The sequence below is a fragment of the Macrobrachium rosenbergii genome, chromosome 39 (assembly GCF_040412425.1).
Source record: "Macrobrachium rosenbergii isolate ZJJX-2024 chromosome 39, ASM4041242v1, whole genome shotgun sequence".
NCBI lineage: Eukaryota > Metazoa > Arthropoda > Malacostraca > Decapoda > Palaemonidae > Macrobrachium > Macrobrachium rosenbergii.
Window position 1 is genome coordinate 17,323,694 of NC_089779.1, and position 16,198 is coordinate 17,339,891.

Sequence of the window (16,198 nt, forward strand, 5' to 3'; positions counted from 1 at the left end):
GAGGTGTTGAACAGAAGGATACAAGCAAAGGAAGGCGAAAAGGATATTTACAAAATATCAAAAGCAAGAAAAAAAAAACGAAGATGGGATCTGGGTAAGTAAGGAATCATAAAATATAGAGAAGGAAGTACCTTGCTTGAAGATATAATGAAATAAAACATAGATAGTTAAATTACTAAAGTGTACTGATCTTTTAAACACAGAAAATGAATGCATGAACTATTTATTTTTTCAAATCATTACTGCATACTGTGATTTGTGTACCTCCTTTCTGAAGGGCACATTATACTCATTTTGTGTGTGACGGCAGACCAGGCAGATAAGTATTGTTTAAGCTCAAGCACCATGACCTGCATTGGCAGAAGGGGCTTCGCAAGCCCCATTCTAATGATTTTCAATATTTTCCACCACTTTTGAGATAGTTTATAACCCCCAGTCTGCAATCAACCCCTGCCTCATCTGTTAGCCTTCAGTAAGAGCCTATGACAAGTACATTTCTATCCAAAGACAGGAAGTATAAGGTAGCTAAGGCTATGAGACTTTTTGATAGCGTAGTCGCTGTCTCGTCCTCAAAGGAGTTACCCCCATGGTGTGCCAGTGCTCCCATGGTACACAGTTTGCAGTATTTGACCAGTTCCATAAGGAAATTATGAGCAACATCAAAGATGCCCTTGTCACAGAATGGCAGAACATAATGGGCATTTTGCATGACTCCGAACAGGAAATTAAAGAAATAAAGTCAGTGATGTACACTCCAAAGTGTAAAAGTACTTCATCCTGCAATCGAAAAGGGAGAGTGGAAACAACAGGGGCTCCAACATTCTCCCCTATTGATGATGCTAACAATCCTTGGCGAGACTCTTCAATGTGCATTTTCTCTCCTGATGGTAAGTATCTCATTAACGAGAGAAAAACCATGATTGAAGTTGTTCTTGTGGAGTTTAGAGACAAGGCAGCATTCCCTAATACGGAATGGCGCCTGATTCCACCGTTACCGGACATGGAGAAACCTCAAAAGGAAACAGTTCTCTTATGTGGTAACACAGCATTAAAAGCTGTTGATGCTGCCCTTTACCAGATCAACGGTAGGTGGATCTATACTCCCATCATGAATAAAACTCAACTAGCTCACCAAGTACCTCCAGCCTTCTGTCCCTTCACCTTTAAAATAATTAATCATGTGAAGACAAACTTCCAGAATTATGTAGTAACTAGAAAACGGGAGCCATTGGCAGAGCTAAAACCATTTGTCACAGTCCTCCCGGTTTGAAAAATTCCACCAAGGAGTGGGCAACACTTCAGCTCCCTTTCGAAAGGAAAAAGCCCCTTGGATGTTGCTACTCAACAATTTGGGACTCCTATGAGAAGAATCTCAGATGAGACAGCTTCATCAGAATTCCGTGCTAGGACTCTTCTCCTCAGTATCTTGACCTCTTCCACCTTGCTAGAAGCTGCCACCAAAAGGCTTCCAGAGGACACCAGGACATATTTTGCTGCTGTGGCTAAAAGTCTCATGAGAACCCTATGGGAAGCACTCACGACTTTTTTAGACTGGCGCTAAAAACGCGAATGGAAACATTGGAGGGCTCCAACAAGTCACTTCCTAATGTAACGGCCTTATTACAGTCTAATCCCTTCTGTAGGGACCTGTTTGAGGATGCTGTGGTGACACAAGTCAACGAGCAAGCACGACAACAAAATTGTACTGTGTATGCTCTTCTGGGAAAAGGAGAAATTGGGAAACAAAAAACCCGGAATTTCCCTTTACCCAGCTCAAAAAAGGCTTGTTTTGATAAAAAATCATATAAGCCTTTAATCACCTCCAAATCTTTTCCTCACAAACAGGTAAGTAGCCAAAAAGGACAACCTCCTTCAAAAGTACAGCAACAGCCACATAAACAAGGACATCCTTTTCATAAGGTCCAAAAACCATCATACAAAGGAAAAGGAAAAGCAACGCCTGGAATGCCCATCAAAGGAAAAGGTAGAGGAAGAGGAGGATATCAATAGGAATTGTTTGGTCAGGGGTCGACTCCAAAGACACCACAAAGAATGGAAGTCTTCTCGTTGGGGACACAGCATTGTTCTCAACGGACTGGGGTGGAAATGGTCCCACCCTCCCCCTCCTTTAAAGGGGTTCTTTCAAGCATCAAACCCCTCTCTAGAAGATTACGTGCAGAAGGCCCTATTAAAAGGTGCCATAGAGAAACATACGTATATTCGCCACCAGGCGCGTCTCTTCAGTGTTCCCAAAAAGGATTCCTCCGAAAAAAGTGTGATCCTCGACCTATCAACAATGAACAAGCACATTCTTTGCCAAAAGTTTCGGATGACTACCGTTGCCCAAGTACATTCAGTCATTCCAAAAAGGAGTTGGACAGTTTCTACAGATCTGAAAGATGCATACTGGCACGTCCCTATTGCCGCTCCCTTTCGCCCCTTCCTAGGGTTTCGGATAGGGAAAGAGACTTACAGGTTCAAAGTCATGCCCTTTGGACTAAACATTGCCCCAAGAATTTTTACAAAACTAGCAACGGTAGTCGTCCAGGAACTCAGGAAGGAAAGAATAAAACTAATATCTTACCTAGACGACTGGTTAATCTGGGGGGCCACAAGAAAAGAATGCCTAAAAACTTAAGAGCAGTGATCAACAGACTCCAGTCAAAAGGTTTCCTAATAAATTGGGAAAAATCCCGTCTCACACCCAACAGACGTTTTCAGTGGTTGGGACTGTGTTGGGATACTCTTCAGGGCCTGTTGTCTCTCCCCATCAAAACTCAGAGCAGGATAAGGAAAGACCTCAAAAGGTTCCTAGACCAGCCCAGAGTTTCAAGACGGCAATTAGAACGCATGATGGGTCTACTGCAATTTGCATCCATAATAGATCCAATACTCAGATTGCAATTGAAAAATGTGAACAAATTTTGGCTGTCACACACAAGACAAAAGCTGCGAGACAGATCTCACCAAAAGAATCAAAAGTCGGGGGAGATACTTGGCCTTGGACCAGGAAGGAATCTCTGGCGAAACAGGTCACCCTGACTCCTCCATCTGTAAGAGTGACAATACACACAGATGCCTCATTGACAGGTTGGGGAGGACATTGGGAGGATCGTCAGGTGGCAGGGAGGTGGTCAGTTTCTCTGAGGAAATGTCATATCAATTTCCTGGAACTGATGGCTGCGTTTTGTCTCTCAAAAACTCAAACCTCCAGAAGAGACACACATTCTGTTGGTCCTAGACAACACGACTGCAGTGTCCTGCATCAAGAGATCGGGATCACGTTCACCTCCCTCTCAACATGGTAATGCTTGCCATTCTTCGGATGGCACAAGTAAAGAAGTGGCACATGTCTGCAATTCACCTCACAGGGTCTCTCAATGTAATAGCAGACTCTCTATCTAAGAAAACGACAGCCTCAACGGAGTGGATGTTGACAACCACTCTTTCAAACAATAGCCAACATGCTTCCACAACCGGAAGTGGACCTGTTCGCCACATACGAGAACCACAAACTTCCAGTATATGTATCTCCGAACTTGGACAATCAAGCAATAGCAAGAGATGCCTTCCTACAAGACTGGAACAATTGGAAGAGGATATATCTTTTTCCGCCATTGTCCCAGATTTCGAAGGTTTTGAGCAAACTCCTAACCTTCAAAGGAACAGCTTACTTAATAGCCCCAAATTGGCCAAACAGACATTGGTTCCTATCACTTTAACAGCGGGCAAAAAGATCAATTCCACTGTCATCTGCTGTACTATCCCAGAAAGTAGGAGGGAAAACTATTTACGCATCCTCCTTTCTGAGCCGAGACCTTCACGTGTGGATTTTTTAAACATTATCTACCGTGAAAACTACTCACCCAACATTGCTAGGTACCTAGTGCAAAAGTTACGGACGTCATCTATCCGACAATACCAGTCCGTATGGAAGATATGATTAGATTATATCCATACTGAGAGCCCAGTTGAAATTTCTATGGAAACACTTTTAAATTTTATGATATATCTTTTTGAAGACAAACGCCTTGCAGTTACAACAATCATGTCATACAAGACAGCATTATCAGAACCCTTGCTTTATGGATTCAGGATTGACTCCAGCATAGAAGTCGTTTTCCTTCTACGGTCTTTTGCTCTACAAAAGACCTGCTCTGAAAGACTCCCATTACTTGGTCCCTGAACAAGGTACTTGGACTTCTATCTACTCCTCAGTTCAGTGGATCCAATACAGCCACAACTCTCAAACTACAAAAGGCGATCTTCCTAATTGCATTAGCTTCAGGGGCCCGTATTAGTGAACTGGGCTCTCTTCGACGGGGACGATATATCACACAAACTGTTGATAATCATTTATTATTGTCCCCAGGCCCATCATTCCTGGCCAAGAATGAGGATCCTTTAAAAAGGAAATCTCTTATTCTTATAAGGAAACTTAATTTAGCAGACAAAACATTATGCCCAGTTCAAGCCCTCAAGGGTTACCTAGAGGTCATGGCAAACATCCCAGAAGGTCCGATTTTCCTACACCCTAGCACGAATAAACCAATCTCTCTACAAGGGCTAAGAATAATTTTGGTGTCCCTAATCAAAAAAGCAAACCCAAACTCCTTTCCCAGGTCACATGACATAAGGAAAGTAAGTACATCATTGGCTTCTTCAGAAATGTCTCCTTTGAAGAAGTCTCTGAAAGTACAGGGTGGGCATCAGAGACAGTGTTCTTAAAACATTACTGCCATGAGCTCGAACAAATTCGTCTGCACTGCATGTCAGTAGGTGGAATGGTTAGTCCTGACCCCATAGACTCTACAGCAGAAAACCAGGGGTCTTCCTAACGGGTGAGTATGCTGACTATTGCTGGGAAAGATACGAAAAGACTGCAACCACACCCAGCATACTTAGGTAAGTCACTACAGAACTTCACCCTAAAAGTGCAAGTTCTTGTTTAGTTTCTCATTTCTTGTTTCCAAAACCCCAAAAGGTTTTTTGGAATAAGGAATGGGGCTTGAGACTTGTGGCTTGACCTTGGACCATAAATGTTTTTTCTTTGGGTTGTTTGGAATTTAAATTTTAAGAGCTTAAGCCTTTTGTCACCTGTCAATTTCTTTGGTAAAGCTCCTTTGAGGACGAGACAGCGACTACGCTATCAAAAAACAGGTTTTGACGTAGGAAAAATCTATTTTTGTAGTCGCTGTTGAGTCCTCAAACCCTCCCACTTCCTGACAAAAGACATGGGATTTGGGCAAGAGGATAATCCTACATTGACCAGCAGAGAGTAATGGAGATGGTCTTTTTGCCTGCCCGGTCGTAAACAAGATGGCAGACGCGCATGCGCAATAGTCACTTCTTGCAGTTTTGACGTACGAAAAACTGGGTTCAGCTTTGCTGAAGATAAGGGAAAATGCCCTCTTATCTTTGAGTCCATTATACTCTATCACGTGTCATAGTGTTTTCATTATGACACAATACCCGGCTACAAGACCAGGCTAGAAAAATATTTCTTTGATACTAGTCTGGTCACCATGGGAGCACTGGCACACCATGGGGGTAACTCCTTTGAGGACTCGACAGCGACTACCAAAAATAGGTTTTTCCTACGTCTAAACTTTTTTTTTTTTTTTTACAATGGAAGCTTATTTTAAATCTGGTAATAAGCTATCCTATGAGCATTATTTTACTTCAATACCAAAGTCTGATATTGGAATTTTTGTGCTGTGCTCTTAAATCTCCTTCATATGTTTAAAATGAACATCGTGCTAAAATCTATTGCAAATTTACTGTAACCAAGATATTTAAACTCTTGTGTTTATGTTTCAACTATAAAATTTTACTTTAAACCATTATATACTGTATTTTGGACTTAAAATTATGATTTAATATCTTTTGCAGTGAGCTTGGAACGTTTCTGACATTTGCTGCTCTTACAAAAAATCTAACCACCCACATCTCACCTAACCTAGCCTAGGGTACAAGATCTTTAACCTAGTTAAAAAAAAGTATACCTTAGTTTAACCAGACCACTCAGCTGATTAACAGCTCTCCTAGGGCTGGCCCGAAGGATTAGACTTATTTTACGTGGCTAAGAACCAATTGGTTACCTAGCAACGGGACCTACACCTTATTGTGGGATCCGAACCACATTATGCATAATACTGTACCTATTAGTGTGAAAACATTCCATACTTGTATCTTTTTCTGAATAAGAGCTTTCAATTGGATTAATGTCCCTGCATTTCACTCATTTGTAGTTTGCCCTAACCCACAAACCCTGCTCTCCCACCGTGATCCCCAAAATTGTAGGATATTAAGGGTGGGGTTGCATATCTCCTAAAATACTCATTTGCTAACAAAATGAATGTCATACATTTAAACATAGGCTAGGAATATATTTTCAAGTCCAAAATGCAATAGGATAATGGTTTTAAGTGAAAAATAGATTTAATATTCGTTCCTACAGCTGGTTCTATACACAGTACTCAATTGAGTGGTTGTGGTGTTAAAGTGAAAATTTACTGATTTAATATATATCTAATATAAATATTAATATATTTAATATAATTCCTCTCCAGGCAGCCTACATGAAAGGCTGACTGCAGACAGGGGATATAAATTACCTAGAGGGTCAATGCAGAGTGAGGGGTAAGGCCTCACGGGCATTTCAGAGGGCATATGATCTAACCAGACCTAGCCTAACCTAACCTTGGAAGCCGTGCCCTAACCTGGCCGGGGGGAGCTTTGACCCCTGTAACCCCCACCCCAACCCCAGACAAGCCATGACCCCTCACTCTGCACTTTACCGGAGGACTCGTAGACATTTAAGTGGGAGTATGGCATAACCAGATTTATCCTAACCTAACCTAACCTGCGATGCCGTGCCCTAACCTGACCGAGGAAGGTTTGCGCCGCCCAATGGACCCCTCCTAGTAAATCATGACCCATGGTTTTGTATTCTAGGCTACCCCTACGCAAATGGCCGAAAATAAACGCCTCCCCCCCTCAAAATGTTCGTAGACGTGGGTGGGCGAAACACGCCCCCCGTCTCGATCAGGGCACAATGCTCTAAGCAAGGATAGGTTAGGATGTACTGGGTTTCTTGGCAACTTTTTGGCAAAGGCAAAAAACATGCAGACCTTCAATGTCTTCAATAGGCATTAACGGATATAAATACATATAATATATAAATACATGGCACGTCAAAAAGAACTAAAACCTTACGATGGCGCACTTACCCAGTCATGCCGTATCTATGAGAAGCGAACTTTGGCTACTGAGATAACCCGTTATCAGGTCAAATTTCAGGTAACGGACCGGTTCTTGACAGATGAACGATGAGGAGACGAATTATAGATTATAATAAATGAATGGGAAGTTATAATGAATGAAACTGCGTCCCGTGGCGTAATAAATTTGCGTTATCTTGCTCGGTAACAAAATTTTCCTCCTCCGAGCCTGATAATTCGTCCACTGTTAATTTGGTTTTTCCTCTCCTCTCTCTACCCGGAATCACTGAAGTGTTTTAATAACGTTACAACGCGTAGATAATATCACTCAGAATCACAATCTGGTCTCCCTGAGCGAGGAATTATTGACAAAATGAAGGAATTTCCGCTTTGAAGTTTCGTATTCCGCGGTGGGGTGCCGAGATGAACAAGACAATAACAAAGTGTCGGCTGTCGTCGGCATGGAATGACATTTCACGTCATTTTCTTTTTAATTTCTCGACAGAATTTTAGCGTGTTTGTAAAGAATAATCAAACGTGCCAGACATTCATATCTGATTTATTTAATTGTCTGCATAAAGTAAAATTCTATAGCATCAGTGGCAGGTGCCTACGGTATTCGTCGGCCACGAGAGAGGCGGCCGATCGTTTGCCATCTTACCCCTCCCATATGTTAATGTTTTCACAAGTTATTATTACTACTCAAGGGCGTTGGGTCGGGTATGATACATGAAACATACGTACCGGGGTCTAAGCGATGTCAGGCAGGGCAGCCGATCGAGACCACAGGTCTACCCCAAAGCCAAATCAAAAAGTCCTTCAAAAGAAGGCATCGTGCTTACCCCATACAAAAATGGGAATAAAAGCACGTTAAAAGAAGAAGAAGAAGACACAGTAATGATATATGTATTTATATTGTAGTATAATATACTATAAAAGACGGATCAAGGAGTGTACCGGTTGTTATTAACTACTGTGGTAGTTATATGTTACTAATTTCCATTTGTTATTGCGATTACCTGTTTTGGGTGAAATGGTCGGTTGTTGGTATTCATTCCACTCTCGTCGCCCAATCTCCTGATTGATGATACAAACGCAATCTTCTGCAGCTGTGTACTCCGTAGTGAGAGACACACAGAAGAGAGATACAAAGTATACAAACGTACAAATGATACTATACAAAATATATGAGCATCGAAGCTGAAGCATACAATAAGGAATCATATTTTACTACACGACGTAGAACTTACAGAATCGACGTCTGTGAGGTATTTCATGTGGGGTTCAATACTTAACATGAGAATAACAATATTGTACTTATACATTGCAAAATATTGTGCAATACCTATGAACTGAACACGTTCACCGTACGCGAATTTCCCGCGCTAGTTACATAAGGTATCTTGCACTGCGTCGTTAAGTAACATATCTAGCACTTATATTGAGGTATACGTGACAGAATGGTCATTCCACTGAGTCGCCAGTAAGATTTATAAATAAGATAACTGATAAGGAGAGTGCAACAGATAAAAGGATTGATAAGTGAAGAACAGTTTTGGTACCGAAAAGGAAGGGTGTGTATGGACCAATAGTTTGCTATGAAACAGGAATGTGAGGAATTTTGAAAGAATAATGAGCCGGACACGCATAACCTGCTGTAGCAAAATTTTTTAACAGATTCAATAAGGAGTCGATGCTGAGAAGATAAGATATGGAAGATAGGAAGCTGAGAGGGATTGCTTTTATGATAGGAAAGAAACGAAGCACTTATTTTTTTAAAAAGTGGTTGGGTTGGTTTAAGAAATGAGCTTCTGACAAGGATGTGTAGTCTCCATGGCTGTTCAATATCTTTGTAGACTTTTGTTTTCGTTGAGGCGGCGATGTCAGACACCAGAAAATGAAAATCAGATGTTGGTGCAAAATTGCTGGGTAAGAAAATGACTTGTGAATATAATGCTGGGATGGGTGACATTTGCAGATGGCATAGTATTTACTGGAGATGGTGACGAGACTCGCCAGAAACTAGTGAAAGGGTTAAAGAATATTATCAGGAGGAGAAGTTGAGAGCAAATGTTAGCAAGAGTGAAACTAAGGTAAATGAAAGGCTGGAGGAGGAGTAATACCCTAATTGTTAGTATGAATGATGAGAGAATGAAATTAGCTGATTTATATAAGTAATTGAAAGTAAATATCCCTGGTGATGGCAGGAAGAGGTAAGTGGTGGTTCACAGAATAGGCTAAGCGAGGAAGGCACTGTTCGTAAAAGATCGGGAGAAGACTTTGAGTGTTAACGGATGTCAGGGTGGGAATATATGATGGACTTGTTGAGCCTACTTTCATCTATGGAAATAAGGTGTGTATGTTGAGTGCAAATGAGAGAAAAAATTTCAAACGATGGAGATGAATTGTTTGTGCATATAAGATGCGTAAGAAGGAATGAAAAAGTGATAAATGTGGAGATCTTAGCAAAGATATTTGGTCCTAAGTGAAGTCAGGATAGAGTACTTTCCTTTTCATATCAAACTGTTCAGTGCCTAGACCAGTGGTTCTCAAGCAAGGGGGAATTCCTCCCTAAGGGGATTTCAGAGTTTCAGGGGAGGGGGGAATCGTTACCACAGGTTGGCAGGCTCATACTGGCTCTAGGGCTCACAAAACGCAGTGTGTATCAGTCTGCACTACTGAGGGATCACGCTGGGCGTTCTCTCCGCAAGTTTGTTTGTTTGTGCTAGTATTTTGTTGCATATAATTAGGAACGCACCTTTTGAGTCAGACAATTTTGGAAAGGGGGAGGGGGAGGAATGACCTTCTAACATATGGTGAAAGAATGTATGGGCCAAAAAAGGTCGATAACCACTGGTATAGACCCATCTCGAGAGGAATGGACACTGAACCGTTTGAAAGAAACACTTAACAAGTGGAATGAGTAGATTTCCTGAACAAATTAACAAGGAATGACAACAGCTCTAGACTCAGTGAATACAGTGAAATCCACACCACGCCTGGTTATAATTATAATGATAGCTGTCACTGATACTGCTGAATACACTAATATTGAAAAAAAATCACCAGTAAAGGAAACACAAATAAATTTAGTCACTGTAGCAACAATAATGGTAATGATAATGATAATGAACATCATCATAGTCATTACATTAATACTGATACATTTTTTTTAACACCGTATGTACTGTACATCTGATGTCACAACATTAATGTTAAATAGTTTTTTATTTATTTATTATTCGGCGCATGTATAGTTAGTAAAATTGTGTGTGAACACCCCGTAGATTCTGGGAAATTCTGCCTGTGATATTACTGCTTGCTCTTTGCAAGCACAAAAAAGTAGATTAAAACTCTTATAATAGTTCTCTAGATTCTCAAATCGTAGATTTCTAAGTTAGAAGCAATTGAATTCATGCTGATTACTTGTTAACAAAAAAGCTAGTTCCGAGAGAGAGAGTGGTTTACGATCAAAGGTCACTTCAGAACCTGCCGCCCTGTAAAGTCCCTGAAGAATTCTCCCACTTTCCTGTAGAAGAGATCGTTACCAAGACTGTACCAGTATGCCTTTAGAATGAAAAGACTCTCTCTCTCTCTCTCTCTCTCTCTCTCTCTCTCTCTCTCTCTCTCTCTCTGTATGTTTTTAATTTTCTGAAAAGAAAACTATTGTGCCGGCTTTGTCTTTCCGTCCGCACTTTTTCTCTCGGCACTTTTCTGTCCGCCCTCAGATCTTAAAAACTACTGAGGCTAGAAGGCTGCAAATTGGTATATTGATCATTCACCCTCCAATCATCAAACACACCAAATTGCAGCTTTCTAGCCTCAGTAGCTTTTATTTTATTTAAGGTTAAAGTTAGCCACTATCGTGCGTCTGGCACCGCTATAGATTCACGGGCAGCGGCTGAGAGTTTCATGGGCCGTGGCTGAGAGTTTCGTACATTATTATACGCTGTACAGAGAACTCGACTGCGCCTAGCATTTTTTACTTGTTTTATATAACCAACACTTGACCCACACATCATCTTGCTTATTTAAAGGCAAACTGTTCTTCTCCTACAGTCCTCCCGTTATCATCCATTCTCTATCGATTCAATCCTATATCTTCCCCCTCTCACGCTGGTCTTGATCTCATTCAAACCGTACATTTATTCCATTCACCCTAGCTAATGCCTACATTCTAACACAATCCTTCAGATCCTGTGGCCTTGAACTTGAAATTTTGCCTTCTCGTAAATTTCATTTTAAAACCAAACAAATTTTTCATGCACACACAAACTCATACACACATACATACACACACACACACACACACACACACATATATATATATATATATATATATATATATACATATATATATAATATATATACATCACAAAAAGAGCCTCCAACTTCTCATTGTATACATATTCATAATACTCGCGTTAGGTTTGAATAAGACAAGATGGTTTAGGTTCCAAGTACTTTAATTGTACTGTGTAAGTGAAAGAATCTGGAATTTGAACCATTCCGTCTTAATGAAGCCTAATGCGAGGCTGTTCAGATAATAATAATAATAATAATAATAATAATAATAATAATAATAATAAATATTATTATTATTATTATTATTATTATTATTATTATTATTATTATTATTCTTATTCTATTAAAATAATAATAATGGTAATAACAATAATAGTTCTACTTGAATAATAATAATAATATAATAATAATAATAACAACAACAACAACAATAATAATAATAATAATAATAATAATAATTATTATTATTATTATTATTATTATTATTATTATTCCACTAAAACAACATTAATGATAGCAATAATGGTTCTACTAAAATAATAATAATAATAATAATAATAATAATAATAATAATAATAATAATAATAATAATAATCATCATTATTATTATTATTCCACTAAAACAATAATGATAATTACAATAATGGTTATATTAAGATAATAATAATAATAATAATAATAATAATAATAATAATAATAATAATAATAATAATAATAATAATAATAAACGAGTTAAAATACATCTTTGAGAGACCCCACCGGCCTCAAGGGTGAATATTTATAAAAAAAATTTGCTTACACAGTAAAACCTTGCAAGTAAACAGGATTCAAAAACCATCTTTTCCCAGAGGCAAACGAAGCCAGCATTTGAATGAGCTAGAGTACATCGCAGACGACTGGGGGCACATTCCCGAGATGTAACCGAGTACCCGGACCTATCCCTGAAAAAAAGAGGGACGTCGTATCTTAGAAACTAACCATGGAATTTTCTTGAAAATGATCTCATTGTGTTTCCCACACTCAGATTTCTGAAAGTGAACCACAGTGACCTAACCTAACCTAGGGGAATGACAAAAAATAACCGGGGCTGGTGCAATACCAGCATACATCTTAGGAATTTGCTGGCGGGACAAATATGTCCGCCAGAAATACTCGCAGTGGCATATTGAAAAGAATTCAGGGAATCATGTTTTTCAATCTGAAGAATTCATGACGTCACTGGTGTTGTTGCCAGAATTACTGTCACGAAATTTGCGAAATTACTTAATTTTATCCTCACGCCAAATCTGTAAAGATTCACTTTCGTATAATATTGCTAATACTCTATAAGAGGTATTTTTTTTATGATATTTACTGGATCTTATAGCGGATTGTTCACAGAAGTCTTCAAGAGTCATTTCATTACTTTGACGATTATGATGATTTTTAAATATCTGACTACTTGTCAACATTTGGGGACGGCAAGCACCAAGGAAGTAACTATCCTCCCACCTCCCAACCTCCGCCCAACCCTGACTACGCCCACGGGGCGAGAGAGCTGACATCCGCGAACCTTCCGGGACAGGGCTGCCAGCAGTGATTCCCTCAGCGCCCAGGAATGGCGCAGGATGCTTTAGGATGCAGGATATTTTATACTGATTTTTTCCTGGACTGCATATTATCCCGGATTGTATAATTCATCGCGGATTGTATGTTTTATCGCGGGTTGTATGTTTCACCGAGGATTGTATGTTTTGTTGATGATTGTATATTTAAAGAAATGAGCGTGTTTTTATATGTTATAATTGTGTGGATGGATAAGCATATATAAGGGCAAAATAATTATAAACTGGCCTAGAATTTCTCTGCGGTTTAATACTCTCTCTCACTCTCTCTCCCTCCTTCTTTTTCTCCTTCAATCTCTCTCTCTCTCCCTCTCTCTCCTTCTTTTTCTCCTTCAATCTCTCTCCCTCTCTCTCCTTCTTTTTCTCCTTCAATCTCTCTCTCTCTCTCTCTCTCTCTCTCTCTCTCTCTCTCTCTCTCTCTCTCTCTCTCTCTCCACAATGAAACGGTGATTATGTCATACCAAAGAGATCTCGGAAAATTACAGTTAAGGCAAGGATTCAAAACACTCCGAACTGCATTCCATGTGACGAATCAAAAAGTCTTCAAATGAGATTCTCTACAACTCTCTTTCTCTCATCCTCGACAAATTTACTTATAGGAATGAAATATAGAATTTAGGCCAAAGGCCAAGCGCTGGCACCTACGAGGTCATTCAGCGCTGAAACGGAACCTGACAGTAAAGAGGTCTGAAAGGTGTGACGGGAGGAAAACCTCGCAGTTGCATCATGAGACAATTGTTAGGAGAGGATGGAAGTAAGCTGGAAGAAAGAATATGAACGGAGGTACAGTAAAAGGAATGATTCCGATGGATGTAGCTTAATACGGTTTCCGTTCTTGAGAAGAGGAATGCATTACAGGCCTTCATTACAATGAATGAAACTAACTGGTGTTCTGCTATAATAATAATAATAATAATAATAATAATAATAATAATAATAATAATAATAATAATAATCACTGTTCTACTAAAATAACAGTAATGATATTTATAATGGTTCTAATAAAATAATGATGATGATAATAATAATAATAATAATAATAATAATAATAATAATAATAATAATAATTGCTCTACTAAAATAATAGTAATGATGTTTATAATAATGGTTCTACTGAAATAATAATAATAATAATAATAATAATAATAATAATAATAATAATAATAATAATAATAATTGTTCTACTAAAATAATAATAGCAATAATGAAAATAGTAACTCTACTAAAATAATAATAATAATAATAATAATAATAATAATAATAATAATAATAATAATAATAATAATAATAATAATAATAATAATACTTCACCAAATAAAATGGCCAACAACTATACTTCATTCTTCAGTCAAGAAAGACATATGTACGTGAAAACATCTGCTAAAACCATTCAAAACAGCGGCCCCGACTAAGGATCAAGCCGAGAAGAAAATAGAAAAGATATATGAAAATGATATACGGTGTCGATGACCACAGTTTCTGTGACGACAGTCTTCAGAATCCAATCAATATATATATATATATATACACTATATATATATAGTATTTATACAGTATATATATATATATATATATATATATATATATATATATATATATATATATATATATATATATATATATACATACATCTTGGATAAAATAGATAAATAAATATATAACGAAAATAACTGAAAAAATTATATCCTGGAATCCTGGAAATAAAAAGAGCATAAATCTGGAATGACAAAAGTTAAATAATGAAGGAATGTAAGTTTTCACAAAGACACTTTATCAATTCAAAGACGCTAATTCCTTCGTTTTACCTAATTTCTGCTGATTCTATACATCAAAACTTAATAAATTAAAATACGCCTAAATCAATGCAGATCTTTAAAAGACTTACGAGATGTCCTTGAAGTCTTTAGCTTCCTTCCCACAAGGTCAATATGCTACGTTCGTAACTATACTTAAACCCGGACGTGATCGCGAGAATTCCCCTTTGCACTGGGAATCTGCCTTTACTGACCGTTGGAAGAGGCGAGGGTGTTCTCTCTCTCTCTCTCTCTCTCTCTCTCTCTCTCTCTCTCTCGTATTCACTTGCTGCACGGACTAGAATATTTCACTACTATCGTCTAGATAACCTTTCTGTTATAAATATTTTGCAAAGCTGGGTTCTAGAAGCAAATCGATCATTCTCTCTCTCTCTCTCTCTCTCTCTCTCTCTCTCTCTCTCTCCAGTTTACTTCTGTGCTAATCAAGTTCTTGATCAAGCTGATTTCCAATGGATAAGGGAGCGTGCGCTGAAGTTACGATAGTAATTTTGTTTTAGATATTTCTCGTTCACGCTTTGCTGTCATCCAGAAAAAAAAGACTAACGAAACTGGTTATCTGCTCGTTTTCAGAACGATATAAAGATCCAGTTTCATCTAAAATAAAAATGTCTATAGTTAAAGGGACGGTAAGATAACTTGATTAACCAAAGCTACACGACAAGAGAATAGGAACAAGGAAAAAAATGAAGCTTAGTTCAGCGCAAGCCTAGACTCATAGCCATCTTGTGAATGGCTTCGTTGGACATCACTTGCTCAGGTGTGTGTGTGTGTGTGTGTACAACTTAGTCGCCTCAGGGTGATCGAATGTTTATTATTGCCTTCTTCCAAACATACTTTTATCACACTAAAGTCTAGGCGAGATCGTCGGAGATAGATAGGTCTAGGTAGTTCCCATGAATTCTTCAGAATATCAAAAGTCCAAACGAAGGTGCAATGTATTACTACCCTAACCATTTTTTTTTGTACTTTACTCATATTCTTATTATTTACTTATCGGTTTGTTAGTTACTTTTCATTTTATAATGGTTCCAACGAATCACCAGACAGGGGGTATCCATAATAATATATTTTACGAGATGCGCTATCGTTCTGCCACTCTCTTATATCAATAAACAAAAGGGGACGCTTTTCTTCAAGTCATTTCCCGGAGTTGCGTCGTAAAGACTGCTCCTTCCCCGATGTCTGCCGCTTTCATTTTCGTATCATTTCCTTCCCGCTGTGTCAGATTTCTCGTCACTGATTGTGTGAGAGC

The 16,198-nt window shown here is 38.6% G+C and overlaps 1 protein-coding gene across 7 annotated transcripts in view; it reads right to left on the minus strand.

Moving 5' to 3' along the window:
• The window catches only part of LOC136825790 (tyrosyl-DNA phosphodiesterase 2-like), a 46,730-nt gene extending 38,377 nt beyond the window's left edge, over positions 1–8,353 (minus strand). For 4 of the 7 annotated variants that reach the window (XM_067082699.1, XM_067082696.1, XM_067082693.1 and 1 more), the window contains exon 1: positions 7,233–7,652. The gene's annotated coding sequence lies outside the window, so the exon portion shown is untranslated. Of the gene's footprint in view, positions 1–7,232; positions 7,669–8,242 lie in introns of those variants that run through there. The other 3 variants (XM_067082697.1, XM_067082698.1, XM_067082695.1) reach the window with 2 other exon arrangements.
• Positions 8,354–16,198: the final 7,845 nt, after the last annotated feature.